The sequence below is a fragment of the Cibotium barometz genome, chromosome 57 (assembly GCF_041138505.1).
Source record: "Cibotium barometz isolate CiBa-2024 chromosome 57, ASM4113850v1, whole genome shotgun sequence".
Taxonomy (NCBI): domain Eukaryota; kingdom Viridiplantae; phylum Streptophyta; class Polypodiopsida; order Cyatheales; family Cibotiaceae; genus Cibotium; species Cibotium barometz.
Genome location: NC_141102.1, coordinates 16899785 through 16923285, shown reverse-complemented (window position 1 = coordinate 16923285; position 23501 = coordinate 16899785). Strand labels below are relative to the sequence as shown.

The window sequence follows — 23501 nt, the reverse complement described above, 5'->3', positions numbered from 1 at the left end:
TAAGTAGGATGCTACATACAACATGCGATGCCTACAGGTAATACATGGTGCAAGGGGATGGCGTCTTAGGTAGAGCAGGTCTACAGACGTAGCTCCACAACAACTCTCCCCTAGTGGTGCATAAAAATAGCATGAGTGGGTCTAGAAAGGAAGAATACTTAGCTACCCTCCATAGTACCATCCTTGTAATCCAGGTCCAGGATAGGGTCACTCGTGTTGGTCCACGAAAAGTCCATGCTCACAGCCTGTAACATAGAGTCGTACTTCATTCTTTTGTTTTGACATGTGCTCTTTCTCGTTATCTTCTTTTTTTTTTAAAATTGTTAGTCGAATATTTTGTATGTGTATAGGTACTATATTGTTGTACATATTGATACAAACTATATTATCATGGGGTAGCTTTTTCCAAGAGGCTCCCTCTTGATATGGACATGAACTTTGTTGGGAAGCAAAATGTGGGGGGGGGTAAAGTAATGATATTAGCATAGGTCCCCCCTTCTTGCTGTCTATCATACCTTGACCTCTTAAAGGGTATTGTAGATTTTTTGTAACCATCCCTTCAAGTTTCCATCAACTTGCTTTCAATGGATCTTGGTTTCCATTTATTGCCTGTGTGAGAAAGGGAGAAGGGAAGAGAAGAGAGAACATCTCAAAAAACAACCTTTGAAAATGAGAATTTAGTGCAATCTATTATCCTGCCACACAACAGCCTCCCTCAACTTTTTTCCCTAGTTTACTTTTAATACCCACCACGTGAGGCCCAAATTCATCCTGCTCGCATCCCAGTTTACTTTGCTCATCCGCCTGCCCCCCGGCCGGCCCTCCGGCCGATCGAACGGCGTTGATCCATTGATTTGATGGCCAGCCCTCCCCCACCACCATTGATCCCCCGGCCGATCGAACGGCGTTGATCCATTGATTTGATGGCCAGCCCTCCCCCACCATTGATCCCCCGGCCGGTCGAACGGCGCTGATCCATTGATTTGATGGCCAGCCCTCCCCCACCATTGATCCCTCTTTAAGATCTCAGGGGACATAGTCCTTGAGGGTCATGTAGTAACTACTAACACCACATTTCTCAAGGAGCATCTAGGTATCTCGAGGGTTTACCATTGTCTTGCATTGAATCGGGTTTCACCTCAAAGGAAGCGCTTCAGAGCGGGCTACCTCAAAGTAAGCGCTATCTAGAAGCCGAGAGCGGGCTTACACCGCCCTTAAAGCTAGCCATAGGAAAGAACAAGGTCCTCTCTCGGCTCTCTCTCGTCTCTTCTCTCACACTCACACAGACGCAATGGCCACGCAAACTCGACCCAAGAGGACGTATAGGGGAGTTCGACAGAGGGACTGGGGCTCTCGGGTTTCGGAGATTCGTCACTTGTAATAATCTATCTGAGTGTTTATGGTTTGGTGCAGCACTATTCGCAAGAGGTTGGTTCTGATGTCTTTGTGTGTAGGAAGACAAGGGTGTGGCTGGGCACATTCCAGAGCGCTCGGGAAGCTGCCAAGGCCTACGATGAGGCAGCCCGTTTGATAAAAGGGCCAGATGCCAACACCAACTTCCCATCATCGTCGTGCAGTGCATCCTTGCTCTCTCCATCAGTGAGATCAAAACTGCAGCGACGTTGCCACTGCACGGCTATCCTACAAGAGGCAAGTAAATACAACGGGTTAGCAAGGGTATCATCAAAGCTGGTCAATGCAGCTGCAGGAGGTGGAGCCTCTGAAAGCACCACCCTTCTTGAGTCTTTGTCTTATGCAAGGGCTCCAACTGCCGGCGTGACAAAGCAGGGCCGCCAGCAATCATTGGTTTGCCTTCGGCTCGATGACTCTCAGCACCAGCTGGGTGTTACGTGGCAGGCCAGCAGGGACTCTAAACCTGAGTGGGTCACCATCCTCGACCACGTCCAACCTGCGCGCCACGTCAACTCTCTTCTAGAGCAAGTTTCCACGTCTGATATCCACAACCAAGAGGTGATAACCTCTTGTGCTCCACTTTCTCAAGAGCCTCTTCAAGCTGATCTCCAACTGCTCTGCCACTGCCCCAGCAGCTAACACCATAAGCTACTCTACTGAACTGGATGCTACAGCACAAGCTCATCCCCCGGACTATAGTGCAGTATGCCGTTCTAGCCCTCTCCTGCACAGCGATGCAATAGCTTTGTCTGCAGCCTCTGCGTATTTCGCACGAGATGACCTGGACGCGGCCGTTTCATATAATGACGGTGCTGCCTTCCTTAACGATCTCTGCGACCAGTTGCACACGTATCCGCTCTACCCCCCACCTCCGAGGTCTGCCAAGGCTTGTACGCGCAACAGCTATGGCAATAAGGGAGTCGTGTTTCAACCAAGGGCAACTGGCCACCACAACTTACCCACTCACACTATTGACCAAGAACAACTTACCCACCCACTCACACTATTGACCAAGGACAACTGCCCACAACTTTAACTAATGGATGATACATCCATCATCTAGAAGTTTTTCACACACCCAATATATCATCTAGAAGTTTCTTACACACCTTCCTCATGTGCCTACAAAATCATTTTCATGAATCCACCATACTGTAAGAAGTATATTTTAGGATGCACATGTAAATGGGATGGGTTAGGTGCATGGACTTAGGGTCATGCACATGTAGGATTAGGGCAGATGGGCCTTGTGACTATAAAAGGCATGTGTTCTAGGACTATTATAGCTTTTAAATGATATCTTTGGACTATCATTACACTTTACTTTTTGTTGTTCTTAGTGTTAATCTCTCAAGCTTTTGTTAATCCAAGTTCATTAGGTTATTCCAAGGCTAAGCTAGATGTTACTTTCTTTTATTGGTATCAGAGTTGTTGGCTTGGATCTTGATGCTTTGATTAGGAGAATAATCATTTTTGGATTATTTTGAACTCAATTTTTAGAATGCATTTTATTTATCATGATTAGTGTTAATCATTCAGAATTGATTTTTACACAATTTTCAGATTTGTTAGTTTCTTGATTTAAGAAGATTAGTAATGAAATTTATTTTAATCAATATTGAATTTGTATAATTAATCACTATTTTCAAAACCATAATCCATTTTACTCTTTGATTTCTTAAAGTTCTTGATCTTGATTTTTTGAAATTTTCTTGATTTTCAAAATTCAGGTTTACATAAGTTTTAGCAATCATTTTTGAGTGATCTGTTGCATTATCTTGCTTAGGGAGCATACTTTTTAAGTTATTAATCCTTAGAGCCTGTATTTTTTCAAGAGTGAAATCCTAGATTGCCAAACTTTGAGTTTTTGAAGGTATATTGCAAGAAGAATGTTGTGCAAAAAATGCAAGAAAAAGGTTGTTATGCAAAAATTTGATGGAGTTTCAAGAAAGTGTACAAAATCTTTTTATAGTTTCAAGAAGTTTGTAAAATTTCAGATTGTTGTGCAAGATCTGGTGCATAAATTTTAGATTGATGTGCAAGATTTGGTGCAGAAAATTTTCAGATTACTCTGCAGAGTCTTCAAGGTTACTCTGTAGAGATTTTTGGTTCTTGTGCAGAGTGTAGGTTGATATACAGAGTCATGGGAGCAGTTTACACTTTTCAAAGGTTGTTGTGCACAATTTCTTTTCTAAGATTTTTGTGTGGAACAGTGTAGAGTATTGAAGACTATGCACAAATCAATTTAATGCAAAGATTTATGTGCAGATTGCTAGAAACAGTTTGCTATATCAATCTTCTTAATTTTTATACAACTTTAGTTTAAAATATCTTTTTCAAGATTAAGGCACAAAGAAGACATAACATAGAAGTGTTGCAAGATTTGTGAATCTTGCTAAAATTCAAGTGAAAAGGGATATTTACATGTAACCTTGGTGGATGCAAAGCAAAAGGATTGAATTAGTGCAAGAGTTTCATGCAATATTGATCTATGCAATACAATCTTGTGTATTCTTGGTTAAGTTTGATCAAATTTTATGTATTACAATTTTCCCAACAATCTTTTTACAAGTCCCTTGTCCACAAAAACTCATGAAGAGTGAGTTCCTCATTAAAATTTTCCCTGTTCTTAATTGGTATATACAAACTCAACTGATCTTCAGTGAGGCATATATGCTCCTCACACAAACCAAAAATAAGCATAGAAGCCAATTGTGCTCAGCACAAAAAAGTAGTAGGAGATGATAACCATGTAGCCAAAATACAACACACCAGACACCAGCTTTATTATCTCCATCTTGGTGAAGAAGTAGAATGCGGCATAAAGCAATAGATAGAGTGAAGAACCAGAGGTCAAACATGCCCTCCACCACCACTGGTGATCTTCACTACTTTTTTATTCTTATCAGCACAAAAAAGTAGCAAGACATGATAACCATGTAGCCAAAATACAACACACCAGACACCAGTTTTGTTATCTCCAGCTTGGTGAAGACGTAGAATGCAGCATGAAGCAAGAGATAGAGTGCTCAAGACCCAGAGGTCAGACATGCCCTCCACCACCTGTGCTAATCTTCACTATAGAGTTGGAAGTAGTAGAGCACAATTGTGATCTCTACACAAGTCATGATCAGAATTAAAAAGATGATCAACAAGATTAACCCAAAGATGTAGTAGAACTAGTTAGGCTATATGGAGGTGAGTATGAAGAAGATCTCGATGAGAACTCATGTTGTCCGATTGGTATTGTTCCTTGCGGCTCCAACCCCTGTACTTCTCATATTTCCATTGCTATTGGCATGGACATTGGCACCACCATTTCGAGTTATATGATCCTAAAACATAATAAAACTAACACAAGTGAGAATCAATTTTGCAAAAAAAAGAGGTTTAAGATTTAGGAATGTACTTACTTGCCATGCTTGCCAAGCATCTCCTCCAATAATAATAATCCATCCTTCATCTTGCACCCTATCAAATAGATCTTGCAAACCCCGTTGTAATGCAAAATCATATTCCTCTTGCATAGGGGGTAGTCCACTGCTTCAAGCTTTAGTTCTACAAACAAGTGAACATTTTAGAAACTTGTTATTTAAGATAACCTTCTTTAATTAAAAGATAAGATATAATTTGAGGCTAGTATATACTTACAAATATTGTTGGGATATCGACTCCTCCTTCACGTATAACATCACACCTCAAGTTATTTGCCATCTATCCAAGAAAAAACATAAATATTTAAAACTCTTATGTATAGGAAGCTGAAGAGCAGTTCTCTCTACCGTGCAATATAGTGCTCATAGATTACTACCGATCAACAAATGTGTTGAGAAACACAATGTCAATCCGAGGACTTGACCCGATTAGTGCATGAAGGCTTATCCCTTGCGGAAGAGCTCACATACACGAACCACCACTTGACGATTCAACCATTCAACACCTCAATCAATCTCTCAATTCCTTAAACCCACTACACTAATCAAGAGAACAAGCAATGCATGGCAGTCTCTTAATCCCATTCAAACATTGATTAAATCTTAGCTTTCCCTAATGCCAACAAACCCATAAGTGTGCATCTACTAACCCACAAGCTTAAGCAAGCATAGAATGTAACATTCACAAACCCACAAGCTCATAGAGAGAGTCTATCCATGAATAACGCATTGCCAATGAAATGGGCAAGAGCTTGCATCAATGGAGACTACACACACACATACTACAAGCATGCATACACAAGAGAAAGAAAGAAGCATTCAACTAATCATAGATTAATCTACTTCAATGATGCTAAAATAGATTAAGAGAAAGAAGTAGAGCTATACTCATTGGAGCTTCATGCTCATTAGAGTACAATGGAGAGAGTTAGAGAGTTGCCATAACTTGAGAGCTCAAGAGCTTCACTCAATAGCTTATGAGAATGGCCAAAAAAAGTCCCCTTTCTTTAGCTATCATCTCTTTTATAGAGATGTCACTAAAATAGATTAAGAGAAAGAAGTGGAGATATACTCATTGGAGCTTCATGCTCATTAGAGTACAATGGAGAGAGTTAGAGATTTGCCATAGCTTGAGAGCTCAAGAGCTTCACTAAATAGCTTATGAAATGGCCAAAAAAAGTCTCCTTTCTTTCGCTAACATCTCTTTTATAGAGATGTCACTAACCCTAACCCTAGGCCTCTTTCACACATGGGCGGAAAACCCCATAAGTGAGCCTTGCTTAATACACTTAGAATTCTCATTTAGAACCCACATTGGCCTAAAATGATTTACATTGCACTTCGGCATAAAAATATGGAAAAATTATGTGCGTCTTTATGTTCCCATGGCTACAATCCCGCTCGCTCGCATTAATTGCTTCCGGCCTCCTTCCATAATCCGTGTTCCCGTGGAACATTCCCCCCTTCCTAAATTGTGCACGTCCTCGGGGGCGATAGAAACAAAAGCTGCAAAAAACAATGAAAGACAAGTAAAGCCTTTTATTGAAAAAAAAATAGCAATGACAATCTCACACGTGAGCATGCAAGTGAAAGGCCGATTAGAGTTTTAAAGGGTGCTAAAAGAATCAAGTAAAGACTAGTCAAAGTAAGACTAAGTGGTAGATAGTGCTATGCAAAGGCAAGTGTGTTTGTACACTACAGGTTATGACCGCAGTCTCAATGTCCTACAAGTGTTTAAGTTATTCCTAAGTGGCAACCCTACTCCTAAATATAAGCCATGGTGATTGGACCTTTCTTTCTTTCTTTTTTTCTTCTTCTTTTTTTTTTGTAAAGAGCAGAAGATTAAAGAGAATTATTATTTTTAGCTTGATAAAAGGAAGGTTCCATCCCCATGAGACCCAAGCAATGGCCAAGAGACCTCCGCCAAGAGAGTCTAAAGGCCGCTAAGTATCTCAAGGGAGACAGACCCTTTTCTTTCTTTTTGACATAAGGAGTACCCCATGAAGATGAGGGTATCGGTCTCGAGGGCCTATAATGTACCCGAGTCCTACCAGCATCTATCAAGGTGATAGAGTCCTTGTAGGTCTTCTTCTTAATCTTTTAGACGTCAGTGTTCACCCCATGGAAACCAAGGCATCGGTCCCAAGGTGCTAAAACAACCCAAGGTCCTACCAAGCATCTCACATGGCTATAGACACGTCATGTCTCAAGTCACTTCTATATATTTCTAGGGCATGTGTTTCGTAAATTTTTGTTTATCGTAGCACCTAGTCCATACCTAAGAGGTAGCTACCACTAGGGATAACTAATATACTTCTAGAGCATAAGAACTTGGCATACTCCGTTGGTATATGTCTTACACCGTCTTCAAATAGAAATACCTTCTACTAAGTCCTCTAAGAATCTAGAAATCACTCGCCAAATAGTAACAACTAATTTAAAACTTAAACCAAGCCAACTGTGTGTGAACATGCAAACAATATATGCAAAAGTGAAAAGCACATAAAGAACAAAAGATTATGATTTGAATACACCTTTACATGTAGGATTAGGGCACATGGGTCTTGTGACTATGAAAGCCATGTGCTATTGATATCTTTGGACTATCATTAACTTTACTTTTCATTGTTCTTAGTATTTAATCTCTCAAAGTTTTTCTTAATCCAAGGTTAAGCTAGATATTGCTTTCTTTCATTGGTATGAGAGATGTCGGCTTATATCTTGATGCTTTGAATAGAAGACTAATCATTTTTGGAATACTGTTAACTCAGTTTTCAGAATGCATTTTCTTGATCATGGTTAGTGTTCATCATTTTTAGAATTGATTTTTACTCAAGTTTCAGATTTGCTAATTTCTTGATTTAAGAAGACTAGCAATGAAGTTCGTGTTAATAATTTTTGAATTTGTATTAATCACTATTTTCAGAATCCTAATCCACTTTACTACTTAAATTTTTAAAGTTCTTTATCTTCTTGATCTTGATTTTTTTAAAATTTTCTTGATTTTTTAAATTAAGATTTACATAAGTTTCAACAACCAGTTTTGAATGATCTCTTGCATTATCTTGCTTAGGGAGCATACAATTAATCCTTAGAGCTTGTATTTCTTCAATAGTGTGAGACCCAAGGTTATGAAATCTTTGAGTTCTAGAAGGAATATTGCAAGAAGAAGGCTGTTGTGGAAAAATTTAATGCAGTTTCAGGAAAGTGTGTAGAACCTTGGTGTAGTTTCAAGAATTTGGTGCAAAAATTTTAGATTTATGTGTAAGATTTTGGTGTAAAATTTTTAAATTACTCTGCAGATTATTCTCGGCTATTGTGTAGAGATTTTTTGGTTCTTATGCAGAGTACGAGGTGATATGCAGAGTCATGGGAGCATTTTACAGTTTTCATCAAAGGTTGCTCTGCATAATTTCTTTTCAATGATTTTTGTGTGGAACAATGTAGAGTATTGAAGACTATGTAGAAATCAGTTTAATGCAAAGATTGCTGGAGACAATTATAAGCATCTAATACATATTCTCTTCTTTATCATTCTTCTTATTTTTTATGCAAAGTTTATAAGATCTTTAACAATATTAAGGCACAAAGAAGATCGAACATAGAAGTGTTGGAAGACTTGTGGATCTTGCTAAAATTCAAGCAAAAAGGGATATTTACATGTAGCCTTGGTGCATGTAAAACAAAAGGATTGAATCAGTGCAAGAGTTTCATGTAATCTTGTGTATTCTTGGTTAGGTTTGATCAATTTTTATGTATTGCAACTTTCCAACCAAATCCCTAAACCCCCTTATCCACAAAAAGTCATCTCACGAGTGAGGTCCTCATCAAAAAATTACCCTCTTTAGAATTGGTACATTTAATCTCAATTGATCTTCATTGAGGCATATATGGGCCTCATAAACCACAAATAGACAAAGAAGCCAATTGTTCTTGTGAGCTCAAAAAAGCAAATGGAGATGATAATCATATAGCCATATTACAACACACCAGACACTAGTTTTGTTATCTCCAACTTGGTGAAGTAGAATGTGGGATAGAGTAAAAGATAGAGTGTTGAAGACGTAGAGGTCAAACATGCCCTCCATAACTAGTGGTAATCTTCATTGCAGAGATGGAAGTAGCATTTATAATCGTAATCTCTTCACAAGTCATGATCAGCATTAAAAACACAATGAACAAGAACCCAAAGATGTAGAAGAATTGGTTAGGCCATATTGAGGTGAGGATGAAGAAGAGCTCCAATGGAACACGGCCCTAAATGGTAATATGATAGCTGCATGTAACAAGCTTGCTCTAGAATTTATCTCAGATTCTTATTTGTTCTTACTAGATATTCAATAACTATTTTTCAATACCCAAAATAACTTTCAATAAAGACCAATGGTACAGAGATTCCAAACCACAAGAATACCACTACAAACATGGTACCAAAGGCACTGCTCTAGAGGACTTTTCACCCCAAATCAATGCATTAAGGATAAAGAAGAGAGTAAAGGAAACATGAGTAAATATGAAGGTTGTCTTCAATGTTCTTTCATGAGATAAAAAGGCAAAGCAACTAACATCAAGACCAGCATTGACTATGATACGCTCTACAGAACCATCAGGCAATATCGTGAATGTTGAGATATCGAGCTCATCTAGTGAGGCGGCGGTGGAAACTGATGACCTGCCTCGGGGATAGGCCCCACACTTACACCACTGCCATGGTTGGTTAAATCATGTGTGATATGCAGCCAGTGGGATGACAGGTTGTGTGTGATAGCCATTCTAGAGACTGGCATAGTTATAGCGCCAGCTCATTTAGTTGGGTTCACACTATAGAGAACCCTAGTATGTATTTGGTTGAGTACCTTTTCATATTGTGTGTACTCTTATCTTTGTATATGGTGTGTTGAGTGTTGTGTGAAGAAGAAGAAGATTTTCAGCCTCTCACCTTGTGTGTTCTCTTTTAGGGTTTTGTTATTGTGTGTGTGCTTGCAAGAGCTCAAGCTCTCTTCTCCCCTACATCTTTTCATGGTATCAGAGCCTGGTTCATGCCAAGGGCTAAGCTGAAAGCAAGAGAAGCACAGGAAGTGGTATGAGGGTAAGAGCTTCACCTACTCTTCCCTATTTGTGTTGGCGACTACACCCTTGTCGGGAGCTCTATGGGAGAGCTCTATGGGAGGCACCGACAAACGATCTCTGATTGAGGAGCTTTCTTCACGCTATAGGGAAACTATTCTATCCTATCAGACTAAATGTTGTGCCGAAAACACGTTTCGGGTACGTTAGGACCTCCGTTTTTGAGAAAACAGGCGATTTCGAGCACTGTTGCGGGGTAAGTCATCGATTCTATGTGCAGAACTCTATTTTAAGAACTGCAGGAAGACATATTGGTTGTGCTGCAAGGAGGTCGATAGTTGTCATTGGGTGTATGTATGCACATTGAGGTCATTGGTTATGACATTTGAGTGTAGTACAGTACCGCTGTAGAAAATACAACAGTTTGTGCAGGAGAAACTAGAGTGCTGTTTCTGGTAAATTTGTGTGTTTGGCAAGATATCAAATGATGGCATAAATCAATTGTTGCTCAGAAGCTTGACAAGAACAACTTCCATGCTTGGAGGTTTAGGTTGACAAATTTCCTGATGGGAAAGGGTTACTGGGACTACATAGAAGGTGAGCATGAAGAGGCACTCGGGATACCGGAGATCAATCTGACTGCATACAGATGTGAAAGAGTTCAAGGATTGGAACCAAGGAGCCATAAAAGTTATGTATTGGCTCTCTATCAGTATACAGGACACCATGATTGGGCACATACAGGATGCCAAGTCCCCCAAGGAGACGTGGGACACCTTAGTAAAACTCTATGAAACGAATACCAAGGCACAAAAGATACAGTTGAAGAATGAACTTCATACTTTGGAGAAAAAGAGAATGCCTGTGAATGACTGTGCATTGAAGATCAAGGGTATTGTGGAATCCCTTGCACCTATTAGTGTTTCAGTAGATGATGATGATAAGGTGAAAGTCTGTCTACATGGTCTCGGGCGTCACAATACAAGGCGTTCAAGACGTCTATTCAGACTCGGGAAAACATTCCCAATTTCACAGATCTGGTGTCTATGTTGATTATAGAAGAGAAGAGCTTGGGTGAAGACCGACAGTCTTCACAAAACAAAAACCGTTCAGAGTAACAGGCCTTCTACACAAGTTCAGGAAGAGGACGAGGTAGAGGAGGCCGTGGACGTGGCCAAGGAGGTGGCTGAACAGGTAATCAGAATTATGGCTAGCAGTAGCAACAACAACAGTCCCAGAATTCATAACAACAACAACACGCAGGTGGAAGAAAGAACAAGGTCCTCTCTCGGCTCTCTCTCGTCTCTTGTCTCACACTCACACAGACGCAATGGCCACGCAAACTCGACCCAAGAGGACCTATAGGGGAGTTCGACAGAGGGACTGGGGCTCTTGGGTTTCGGAGATTCGTCACTTGTAATAATCTATCTGAGTGTTTATGGTTTGGTGCAGCACTATTCGCAAGAGGTTGGTTCTGATGTCTTTGTGTGTAGGAAGACAAGGGTGTGGCTGGGCACATTCCAGAGCGCTCGGGAAGCTACCAAGGCCTACGATGAGGCAGCCCGTTTGATAAAAGGGCCAGATGCCAACACCAACTTCCCATCATCGTCGTGCAGTGCATCCTTGCTCTCTCCATCAGTGAGATCAAAACTGCAGCGACGTTGCCACTGCACGGCTATCCTACAAGGGGCAAGTAAATACAACGGGTTAGCAAGGGTATCATCAAAGCTGGTCAATGCAGCTGCAGGAGGTGGAGCCTCTGAAAGCACCACCCTTCTTGAGTCTTTGTCTTATGCAAGGGCTCCAACTGCCGGCGTGACAAAGCAGGGCCGCCAGCAATCATTGGTTTGCCTTCGGCTCGATGACTCTCAGCACCAGCTGGGTGTTACGTGGCAGGCCAGCAGGGACTCTAAACCTGAGTGGGTCACCATCCTCGACCACGTCCAACCTGCGCGCCACGTCAACTCTCTTCTAGAGCAAGTTTCCACATCTGATATCCACAACCAAGAGGTGATAACCTCTTGTGCTCCACTTTCTCAAGAGCCTCTTCAAGCTGATCTCCAACTGCTCTGCCACTGCCCCAGCAGCTAAAAACCATAAGCTACTCTACGGAACTGGATGCTACAGCACAAGCTCATCCCCCGGACTATAGTGCAGTATGCCGTTCTAGCCCTCTCCTGCACAGCGATGCAATAGCTTTGTCTGCAGCCTTTGCGTATTTCGCACGAGATGACCTGGACGCGGCCGTTTCATATAATGACGGTGCTGCCTTCCTTAACGGTCTCTGCGACCAGTTGCACACGTATCCGCTCTACCCCCCCACCTCCGAGGTCTGCCAAGGCTTGTACGCGCAACAGCTATGGCAATAAGGGAGTCGTGTTTCAACCAAGGGCAACTGGCCACCACAACTTACCCACTCACACTATTGACCAAGAACAACTTACCCACCCACTCACACTATTGACCAAGGACAACTGCCCACAACTTTAACTAATGGATGATACATCCATCATCTAGAAGTTTTTCACACACCCAATATATCATCTAGAAGTTTCTTACACACCTTCCTCATGTGCCTACAAAATCATTTTCATGAATCCACCATACTATAACAAGTATATTTTAGGATGCACATGTAAATGGGATGGGTGAGGTGCATGGACTTAGGGTCATGCACATGTAGGATTAGGGCAGATGGGCCTTGTGACTATAAAAGGCATGTGTTCTAGGACTATTATAGCTTTTAAATGATATCTTTGGACTATCATTACACTTTACTTTTTGTTGTTCTTAGTGTTAATCTCTCAAGCTTTTGTTAATCCAAGTTCATTAGGTTATTCCAAGGCTAAGCTAGATGTTACTTTCTTTTATTGGTATCAGAGTTATTGGCTTGGATCTTGATGCTTTGATTAGGAGAATAATCATTTTTGGATTATTGTGAACTCAATTTTTAGAATGCATTTTATTGATCATGATTAGTGTTAATCATTCAGAATTGATTTTTACACAATTTTTAGATTTGTTAGTTTCTTGATTTAAGAAGATTAGTAATGAAATTTATTTTAATCATTATTGAATTTGTATAATTAATCACTATTTTCAAGACCATAATCCATTTTACTCTTTGATTTAATGCAAAGATTTATGTGCAGATTGCTAGAAACAGTTTGCTATATCAATCTTCTTAATTTTTATGCAACTTTAGTTTAAAATATCTTTTTCAACATTAAGGCACAGAGAAGACATAACATAGAAGTGTTGCAAGATTTGTGAATCTTGCTAAAATTCAAGCGAAAAGGGATATTTACATGTAACCTTGGTGGATGCAAAGCAAAAGGATTGAATTAGTGCAAGAGTTTCATGCAATATTGATCTATGCAATACAACCTTGTGTATTCTTGGTTAAGTTTGATCAAATTTTATGTATTACAATTTTTCCAACAATCTTTTTACAAGCCCCTTGTCCACAAAAACTCATGAAGAGTGAGTTCCTCATTAAAATTTTCCCTGTTCTTAATTGGTACATACAAACTCAACTGATCTTCAGTGAGGCATATATGCTCCTCACACAAACCAAAAATAAGCATAGAAGCCAATTGCACTCAGCACAAAAAAGTAGTAGGAGATGATAATTATGTAGCCAAAATACAACACACCAGACACCAGCTTTATTATCTCCATCTTGGTGAAGAAGTAGAATGCGGCATAAAGCAATAGATAGAGTGAAGAACCAGAGGTCAAACATGCCCTCCACCACCACTGGTGATCTTCACTACTTTTTTATTCTTATCAGCACAAAAAAGTAGCAAGACATGATAACCATGTAGCCAAAATACAACACACCAGACACCAGTTTTGTTATCTCCAGCTTGGTGAAGAAGTAGAATGCGCCATAAAGCAAGAGATAGAGTGCTCAAGACCCAGAGGTCAAACATGCCCTCCACCACCTGTGGTAATCTTCACTATAGAGTTGGAAGTAGTAGAGCACAATTGTGATCTCTACACAAGTCACGATCAGAATTAAAAAGATGATCAACAAGATTAACCCAAAGATGTAGTAGAACTAGTTAAGCTATATGGAGGTGAGTATGAAGAAGATCTCGATGAATACGGACCTCAATGGTAATATGTTGGCTTCATATACCAAGCTCTAGCATTTGTCTTGGAATCTTATTTGTTCTTATTCAATCTTCAATAGTTGGTTTTTATACCCAAAATAGCTTCCAATAAAGACAAGGGTACATAGATTCCAAATCACAAGAATACCAATGCAAACATGGTACCAAAAGGCATTCTCTAGAGGACTTTTCACCCCAAATCAACGCATTGAGATAGTGAAGGGAGCACAAAGAAATAAGAAGGTTGTCTTCAATGTTCTTTCAGGAGACAAAAAGGCAAAGCAACTAACAGTAAGACCAACATCGACTGTGATACACTCTACAAAACCATCAGGCAACGTCTTGAAGTCATCTACTAGTGTGTCTCAGCAGCATTGACTATGATATGGTCTACAATACCGTCAAGCAAGGTCATGATGTTGTTTAACAACGTGTCGCAGCAATGTCAAGACCACTGTCGATTGTGACACGCTCCTTTGCAACCACCATAGCTATAAATCTTGAGAGAGAAACGCATCCAACACTCCCTTAGGGTGTATCCATTGCAGTCTCTCACCCCTCTTGTGGTCTCTCTAGCCACCACTCTTGTCTATGTCCAAAAAAATGTTTCTTTTCCCCTCTTGAACCACATCGCCATCCTTGATTCTTCTAGCAAGTATCACCGCCCGGCTTCCTTGGGTTTTCCATATGCTTTCTTTTTTCATTCTCTCACCTAGTCATGCACTATTTTCTCCACTATGGATCCTCTACACCCTATCTTATTTATACAAATTACATCTACCTATACATTGTGTTTCGATTGGGCTCTGGATTTTCCTCACAATGTGACAATCCTTTTTGCTAAACTTGATGATGGGATGGACATTTTGTCATCCTTCCTCCCTGGACTGCTACCTCTGAACTAATACTGACTTTGACCTTCTACTTTAGTGACTTTTATTTTAACTGATATTTTTGTTTGAACATGGATTAGGTAGACTACACCGACCTCACATTCTACCATTTGTGCTCATCAGAGATTTTACCATTTTTAAACATTTGATCAATTTATATACTTTTTACTCTTATATGCTTACATATATTTACATGAGCTTTTATTTTGGTTCAACTTTGTGCATAAATGTAAATTGTTGTAGTATAATTATGTGCTTACCAATGTTATAATCCACCATGTTGAATTGATCTTTGCTCACTTGTATGCTCAACCTTTGAGAGAGAGAAAGTTCTTTAATGTGTTCTCAATCCAATTCGAGTCGAGAGAGGGAGAGAGAGAGAGAAAGACAAAGAAAAGGAGTACTTTGGTATTGTATGTATGTGTGTGAGAGATAAAGGAGTATTTTAATGATATAGTGAGAGTAAGAGAGGGAGAGAACCATCACACTATAATGTGTATATGTGTGCATGAGAGAGAGAGAACTATCGCACTATTACACTAGTTTTTAATTAAGTAAAATAACGATTAGGTGTCACTTATGCATTGCCCATCATCGCTTAAGCAATGCACTAAAAGTACCTTGTTTGAGTGATGCCCATGCTGCAGGTGTCCCTTATGCCATGTTGCAAGCATCACTTAAGAAATGCCTATACGTCTCTTAAGCTACGTCTAGTAATCGTTCCCTATGGGTGCCACATCAACAACACACAGTAGGGATGCTCAAAGTGACGCTTTTAGTAGCGAAACACACATCGTTAAAGAGGTGGTGTGGTGTAGTGGTTAGTGCATGTTTTGGATCGTGCTTCTACTAACATCAACGCATTGGATCATGCCTTTGATTGTTTGAGTGGTGCTTAAGTGGATGATGCCATTGGTTCACACTTTATCCTGCACGACGCCCACTTTGAGCATGTTCTTTTGACTCCCACTACGAGTGTTGACACGAGCCTATGTTCTTTAGGCTGTGATATTTTTCTATGGATGCATTCTATGCCACTTTTGGCACATGGTTACTAACTATGTGGCAAATCATTCTGATGCACCTATGACACATCTTAGTCGTGGCATACATGATGGTTCTTTTGCATTGAGACAATTCCACATTCATGTTAGGAGCATTGATTCCACTTGGTGGATACCTCAGGTTTTAGATTCATACTATAGTCATGCGGACGGGCTTAGGAGCTTTCCCTTCGACCCTTGCACTACCACGACATCAATATCAAGGATCCCTAATGTGTACCTTTCTATTTGATCTTGGAGGGTACATGAATAGCTACACCATCAAGGGTGGTTCGTTAGCCTCTCCATTCACACTAGATTGGCACATGACCACTATCTTGGATTCAGAGTGCCTTGGATTTACATTCATCCATACAAGAGTCCATTGACTTTTCCATTCGATCCGGGTACTGTTGGAGATTACCTTTTGACAGTGGGGTGGAGTTACTTCATTTTTGACCTAGGTGGCCATACGACCTAAAATTGAGAGGTGTGCCATAGGTTCTGACCTTGTAATTGCAATAGGGTTTCAAAAAGAGTATTGCACATTGCTAATAGATTCCTTCAAGCAAAGATTTGTAGACAATGTGGTCTTGGCCAACTTGTTTATGTCCATCTTCATTCCTAAGTGGGAAGCTTTTGAAAGTATATGGGGTTGATGAAATGAATGTCTTGGTTGACTTTTATGCATGGCCAAAAGAGACAGTCAGTGAAGAAATGCGTTTAAACCTTGTGGATGAGAGCTGCATAAAAAAGGAATTTCAAGTGTTTAAAGTGCAAGCAGATTTGGATTGGAAAAAACTCGCTTTGCATGAAACTTAGACATGCATAGGTTGGAATACTTTTCTAAAGGAAAAATATGCAAACTTATTATTCTTGAGTCAAATTGCCATGATCCAGTGTGCTGTAGTACGACAATTTGTGAAAGGGGTTTTTCTACACAAAGTAAGATCAAAATACGTTGAAGAAAAAAACTTTAGATGAGAAGTTTGGAATCATTGTTGCATATATCAATTGAAGGTCCAAATGTGGAATATTTTGATGTTGTTCAAGCTATGGAGGCATGGAAGGATGCGTCCATACAAAGTTTTTGAATGCTTATTTTTTGAAATGCAAAGCGATGTTAGATATTTAAAAATAAGTTTTAAAAATGGTTGATACTCAAATGACATTTTTTTTAAAAGTGAGATTTTGAAAAAGAGGTTGTGAATTATTCATCTAATTGAAAACCTTAGCATAGTTAAAACCAAAGGTTTTTGTATTGGTTGTAAAAAATGTTTTTCGTGAACAGTGTTCCATGTTCTAGTAACACCACATTTCTTAAGGAGCATCTAGGTCTCTGGAGGGGGGTTTACCAAAGTCTGGATTGGAAATTGCATTGAATCAGAGCTTTATTGTTTCAGTAAGGGCTACTCTCGGGAGGCAGCCAAGAGCATGCGCGCGTACACGGCCCTTAAAGCTAGCCACCATAAGAAAAGAACAAGGTACTTCTGAGGGGCTCTCTCTCGTCTCTTCTCTCACACTCGCACAGACGCCAACTCCACCCAAGAGGGCGTATAGGGGAGTTCGACAGAGGGCTCTTGGGTTTGGTGCAGAGCTTCTGATGTCTTTCATGTGTGTGTACTACTACTTTGTGCGCAGGAAGACAAGGGTGTGGCTGAGCACATTCCAGAGTCTGCCAAGGCCTACGATGAGGCAGCCCGCTTGATGAAAGGGCCACATGCCAACACCAACTTCCCTTTACTTTCCTCTTCCAGCTACAGTGCAGTGCAGTGCATCATCGTGCAGTGCATCCTCCATCAGTAACACCAAAACTGCAGCGACGTTGCAACTGCACGGCTATCCTAGTTGACAAGGGCCCTCCTCAGAACTAGCAAAGGTATCATCAAAGCTGGTGAATGCAGCAGGAGGAGGAGCCCTTCTTAAGTCTTTGTCTTATGCAAGGGCAACTGCCCACAACTTACCCTTTTAACTAATGGATGATACATCCATCATCATCTAGAAGTATTTCACACACCCAATATATCATCTAGAAATTTCTCACACACCCGATATTTCCTCTTGTGCCCACAAAATCACTTTCATAAATCCGCCGTATTGTAACAAAGTATATTTTAGGATGCACGTGTATATGGGATCGGTTGGGTGTATGGGCTTAGGGTCATTTACATGTAGGATTAGGGTACATGGGCCTTGCAACTATAAAAGGCATGTGCTCTAGGACAATTAGGCTAAGTTAATTAGATTAATTAGGCTAATCCAAGAAATTAGATTAATTAGGCTAATACAAGACTAATTAGATTAATTAGGCTAATCTAAGGCTAATTAGATTAATTAGGCTAATCCAAGCTAATTAAGCTAATCCAAGGCTACGCTAGATGTTGCTTTCTTTCATTAGTATTAGAGTTGTTGGCTTAGATTAGGATAACAATCATTTTTTGATTGCTGTTAACTCAGTTTACACAATGCACTTTCTTGATCATGATCATTTTCAAAATTGATTTTACACAATTTTCAGGTTTGCTAATTTCTTGATTTGAGAAGATTAGCAATAAAATTTATATTAATCATTTTTTAACTTGTATTAATCATTATTTTCAGAACCCTAATCCACTTTACTGCATGATTTCTTGAAGTTCTTGATCTCCTTGTTCCTCAGTTTTTGAATTCTTCTTGATTTTCAAAGTTAAGATTTACATAAGTTTCAACAACCAGTTTTCAATGATCTCTTGCATTATCTTGCTTCGGGAGCATAGTTTTTTAGACATTAATCCTTAGAGCCCGTATTTCTTCAAGAGTGAAATCCTAGGTTGCCAAATCTTTGAGTTCTTGAAGGAATATTGTAAGAAGACGAGTGGTTGTGCAAAACTTTGCGCTGCAATTTCAAGAAAGTGTGCACAATCTTGGTGTAGTTTCAAGAACTTTACAGAATTTAGTGTAAAAATTTCAAATTGTTGTGTGAGATTTGGTGTAGAAATTTTAGATTGTTGTGCAAGATTTGGTGCAGAAATTCAGATTACTTTGCGAGTCTTCTAGGTTGCTGTGCACAAATTTCTGGTTCTTGTGCAGTGTACAAGTTGATATGTAGATTTATGGGAGAAATTTACAATTTTCAAAGGTTGTTGTACACATTTTTTTTTCAAAGAGTTTTGTGTGGAATAGTGAAGCAAAGATTTATGTGCAGATTGATGGAAACAGTTGTAAGCATCGAATCTCTACTCTCTCCTCTATCAATCTTCTTAATTTTTATGCAAAACTTATAAGATCTTTATCAAGATTAAGTCACATAGAAGAGAGAACATAGAAGTGATGCAAGATTTGTGAATCTTGTTAAAATTCAAGAAAAAAGGGATACTTACATATAACCTTGGTTCATGCGAAGCAAAAGGATTGAATCATTTTGCAAGAGTTTCGTGCAATATTAATGTATGCAATGCAATCTTGTGTATTCTTGGTATTTGATCAAATTTTATGTATTGCAACCTTCCCAATAATCTTTTTACAATCCCCTTGTTCACAGAAAGTCATGAGGAATGAGGTTCTCATGAAAAACTTTCCCTCTTCAGAATTGCTACATTCAATCTTAACATTAAGGCATATATAGTTCTCACAAACTAGTAATAGGCAGAGAAGCCAATTGTGCTTATCAGCACAAAGAAGCAGTAGGAGATGATAACCATGTAGCCAAAATACAGCACACCACACACTAGAAGTAGAATGCGGCATATAGCAATAGATAGAGTGTTGAACACCCAAAGGTCAAGCATGTCCTCTACCACCAATGGTAGTCTTGGAAGTAGCAGAGCGCAATCGTAACCTCTTCATAAGTCATGATCAGGATTTAAAAGACAATGAAAAAGAACCTAAAGATGTAGTAGAACTAGTTAAGCCATATGGAGGTGAGTATGACGACGAAGAACTCAATGAACATGGTCCCAAATAGTAATATGCCGGTTGCATATACCAAGCTTGCTCTAGAATTTGTATCAAAATCTTATTTGTTCTTACTGGATCTAATACCCAAAATAGCTTCACAGAGATTACAAACCACAAGAATACCAACGCAAACATGATACCAAAAGGCACTACTCTAGAGGATTTGTCACCCCAAAACAACGCATTAAGGATAAAGAAGGCAACACTAGGAAATAAGAAGGTTGCCTTCAGTGTTCTTTCATGAGATAAAAAGGTAGAGCAAATAACATCAAGACCAGCAGGGGATGGCACCTTAGGTAGAGCAGGTCTATAAACGTAGCTCCACAACAACTCTCCCCTAGTGGTGCATAAAAATAGCATGAGTGGGTCTAGAAAGGAAGAATACTTAGCTACCCTCCATAGTACCATCCTTGTAATCCAGGTCCAGGATAGGGTCACTCGTGTTGGTCCACGAAAAGTCCATGCTCATAGCCTGTAACATATAGTCGTACTTCATTCTTTTGTTTTGACATGTGCTCTTTCTCGTTATCTTCTTTTTTTTTTTAAATTGTTAGTCGAATATTTAGTATGTGTATAGGTACTATATTGTTGTACATATTGATACAAACTATATTATCATGGGGTAGCTTTTTCCAAGAGGCTCCCTCTTGATATGGACATGAACTTTGTTGGGAAGCAAAATGTGGGGGGGGGTAAAAGTAATGATATTAGCATAGGTCCCCCCTTCTTGCTGTCTATCATACCTTGACCTCTTAAAGGGTATTGTAGATTTTTTGTAACCATCCCTTCAAGTTTCCATCAACTTGCTTTCATGGATCTTGGTTTCCATTTATTGCCTGTGTGAGAAAGGGAGAAGGGAAGAGAAGAGAGAACATCTCAAAAAACAACCTTTGAAAATGAGAATTTAGTGGAATCTATTATCCTGCCACACAACAGCCTCCCTCAACTTTTTTCCCTAGTTTACTTTTAATACCCACCACGTGAGGCCCAAAGTCATCCTGCTCGCATCCCAGTTTACTTTGCTCATCCGCCTGCCCCCCGGCCGGCCCTCCGGCCGATCGAACGGCGTTGATCCATTGATTTGATGGCCAGCCCCCCCCACCATTGATCCCCCGGCCGGTCGAACGGCGTTGATCCATTGATTTGATGGCCAGCCCTCCCCCACCATTGATCCCTCTTTAAGATCTCAGGGGACATAGTCCTTGAGGGTCATGTAGTAACTACTAACACCACATTTCTCAAGGAGCATCTAGGTATCTCGAGGGTTTACCATTGTCTTGCATTGAATCGGGTTTCACCTCAAAGGAAGCGCTTCAGAGCGGGCTACCTCAAAGTAAGCGCTATCTAGAAGCCGAGAGCGGGCTTACACCGCCCTTAAAGCTAGCCATAGGAAAGAACAAGGTCCTCTCTCGGCTCTCTCTCGTCTCTTCTCTCACACTCACACAGACGCAATGGCCACGCAAACTCGACCCAAGAGGACGTATAGGGGAGTTCGACAGAGGGACTGGGGCTCTTGGGTTTCGGAGATTCGTCACTTGTAATAATCTATCTGAGTGTTTATGGTTTGGTGCAGCACTATTCGCAAGAGGTTGGTTCTGATGTCTTTCTGATGTCTTTGTGTGTAGGAAGACAAGGGTGTGGCTGGGCACATTCCAGAGCGCTCGGGAAGCTGCCAAGGCCTACGATGAGGCAGCCCGTTTGATAAAAGGGCCAGATGCCAACACCAACTTCCCATCATCGTCGTGCAGCGCATCCTTGCTCTCTCCATCAGTGAGATCAAAACTGCAGCGACGTTGCCACTGCACGGCTATCCTACAAGGGGCAAGTAAATACAACGGGTTAGCAAGGGTATCATCAAAGCTGGTCAATGCAGCTGCAGGAGGTGGAGCCTCTGAAAGCACCACCCTTCTTGAGTCTTTGTCTTATGCAAGGGCTCCAACTGCCGGCGTGACAAAGCAGGGCCGCCAGCAATCATTGGTTTGCCTTCGGCTCGATGACTCTCAGCACCAGCTGGGTGTTACGTGGCAGGCCAGCAGGGACTCTAAACCTGAGTGGGTCACCATCCTCGACCACGTCCAACCTGCGCGCCACGTCAACTCTCTTCTAGAGCAAGTTTCCACGTCTGATATCCACAACCAAGAGGTGATAACCTCTTGTGCTCCACTTTCTCAAGAGCCTCTTCAAGCTGATGAGCTACCCATCTCCAACTGCTCTGCCACTGCCCCAGCAGCTAACACCATAAGCTACTCTACTGAACTTGTGAATCTTGCTAAAATTCAAGCGAAAAGGGATATTTACATGTAACCTTGGTGGATGCAAAGCAAAAGGATTGAATTAGTGCAAGAGTTTCATGCAATATTGATCTATGCAATACAACCTTGTGTATTCTTGGTTAAGTTTGATCAAATTTTATGTATTACAATTTTTCCAACAATCTTTTTACAAGCCCCTTGTCCACAAAAACTCATGAAGAGTGAGTTCCTCATTAAAATTTTCCCTGTTCTTAATTGGTACATACAAACTCAACTGATCTTCAGTGAGGCATATATGCTCCTCACACAAACCAAAAATAAGCATAGAAGCCAATTGCACTCAGCACAAAAAAGTAGTAGGAGATGATAATTATGTAGCCAAAATACAACACACCAGACACCAGCTTTATTATCTCCATCTTGGTGAAGAAGTAGAATGCGGCATAAAGCAATAGATAGAGTGAAGAACCAGAGGTCAAACATGCCCTCCACCACCACTGGTGATCTTCACTACTTTTTTATTCTTATCAGCACAAAAAAGTAGCAAGACATGATAACCATGTAGCCAAAATACAACACACCAGACACCAGTTTTGTTATCTCCAGCTTGGTGAAGAAGTAGAATGCGCCATAAAGCAAGAGATAGAGTGCTCAAGACCCAGAGGTCAAACATGCCCTCCACCACCTGTGGTAATCTTCACTATAGAGTTGGAAGTAGTAGAGCACAATTGTGATCTCTACACAAGTCACGATCAGAATTAAAAAGATGATCAACAAGATTAACCCAAAGATGTAGTAGAACTAGTTAAGCTATATGGAGGTGAGTATGAAGAAGATCTCGATGAATACGGACCTCAATGGTAATATGTTGGCTTCATATACCAAGCTCTAGCATTTGTCTTGGAATCTTATTTGTTCTTATTCAATCTTCAATAGTTGGTTTTTATACCCAAAATAGCTTCCAATAAAGACAAGGGTACATAGATTCCAAATCACAAGAATACCAATGCAAACATGGTACCAAAAGGCATTCTCTAGAGGACTTTTCACCCCAAATCAACGCATTGAGATAGTGAAGGGAGCACAAAGAAATAAGAAGGTTGTCTTCAATGTTCTTTCAGGAGACAAAAAGGCAAAGCAACTAACAGTAAGACCAACATCGACTGTGATACACTCTACAAAACCATCAGGCAACGTCTTGAAGTCATCTACTAGTGTGTCTTAGCAGCATTGACTATGATATGGTCTACAATACCGTCAAGCAAGGTCATGATGTTGTTTACCAACGTGTCGCAGCAATGTCAAGACCACTGTCGATTGTGACACGCTCCTTTGCAACCACCAT

At 40.4% G+C, this 23501-nt stretch overlaps 5 pseudogenes; all 5 read right to left on the bottom strand.

The window, feature by feature from the left end:
- Positions 1-254, bottom strand: part of LOC147606517 (transmembrane 9 superfamily member 6 pseudogene) — a 71876-nt pseudogene extending 71622 nt beyond the window's left edge.
- An 8458-nt stretch (positions 255-8712) lies between these two features.
- LOC147606516 (transmembrane 9 superfamily member 6 pseudogene) lies at positions 8713-9558 on the bottom strand (annotated as a pseudogene).
- A 3888-nt stretch (positions 9559-13446) lies between these two features.
- On the bottom strand, positions 13447-14521 carry LOC147606515 (transmembrane 9 superfamily member 7-like; annotated as a pseudogene).
- Positions 14522-19510: 4989 nt separating this feature from the next.
- LOC147606514 (transmembrane 9 superfamily member 7 pseudogene) lies at positions 19511-21043 on the bottom strand (annotated as a pseudogene).
- Positions 21044-22426: 1383 nt separating this feature from the next.
- Positions 22427-23501, bottom strand: LOC147606513 (transmembrane 9 superfamily member 7 pseudogene; annotated as a pseudogene).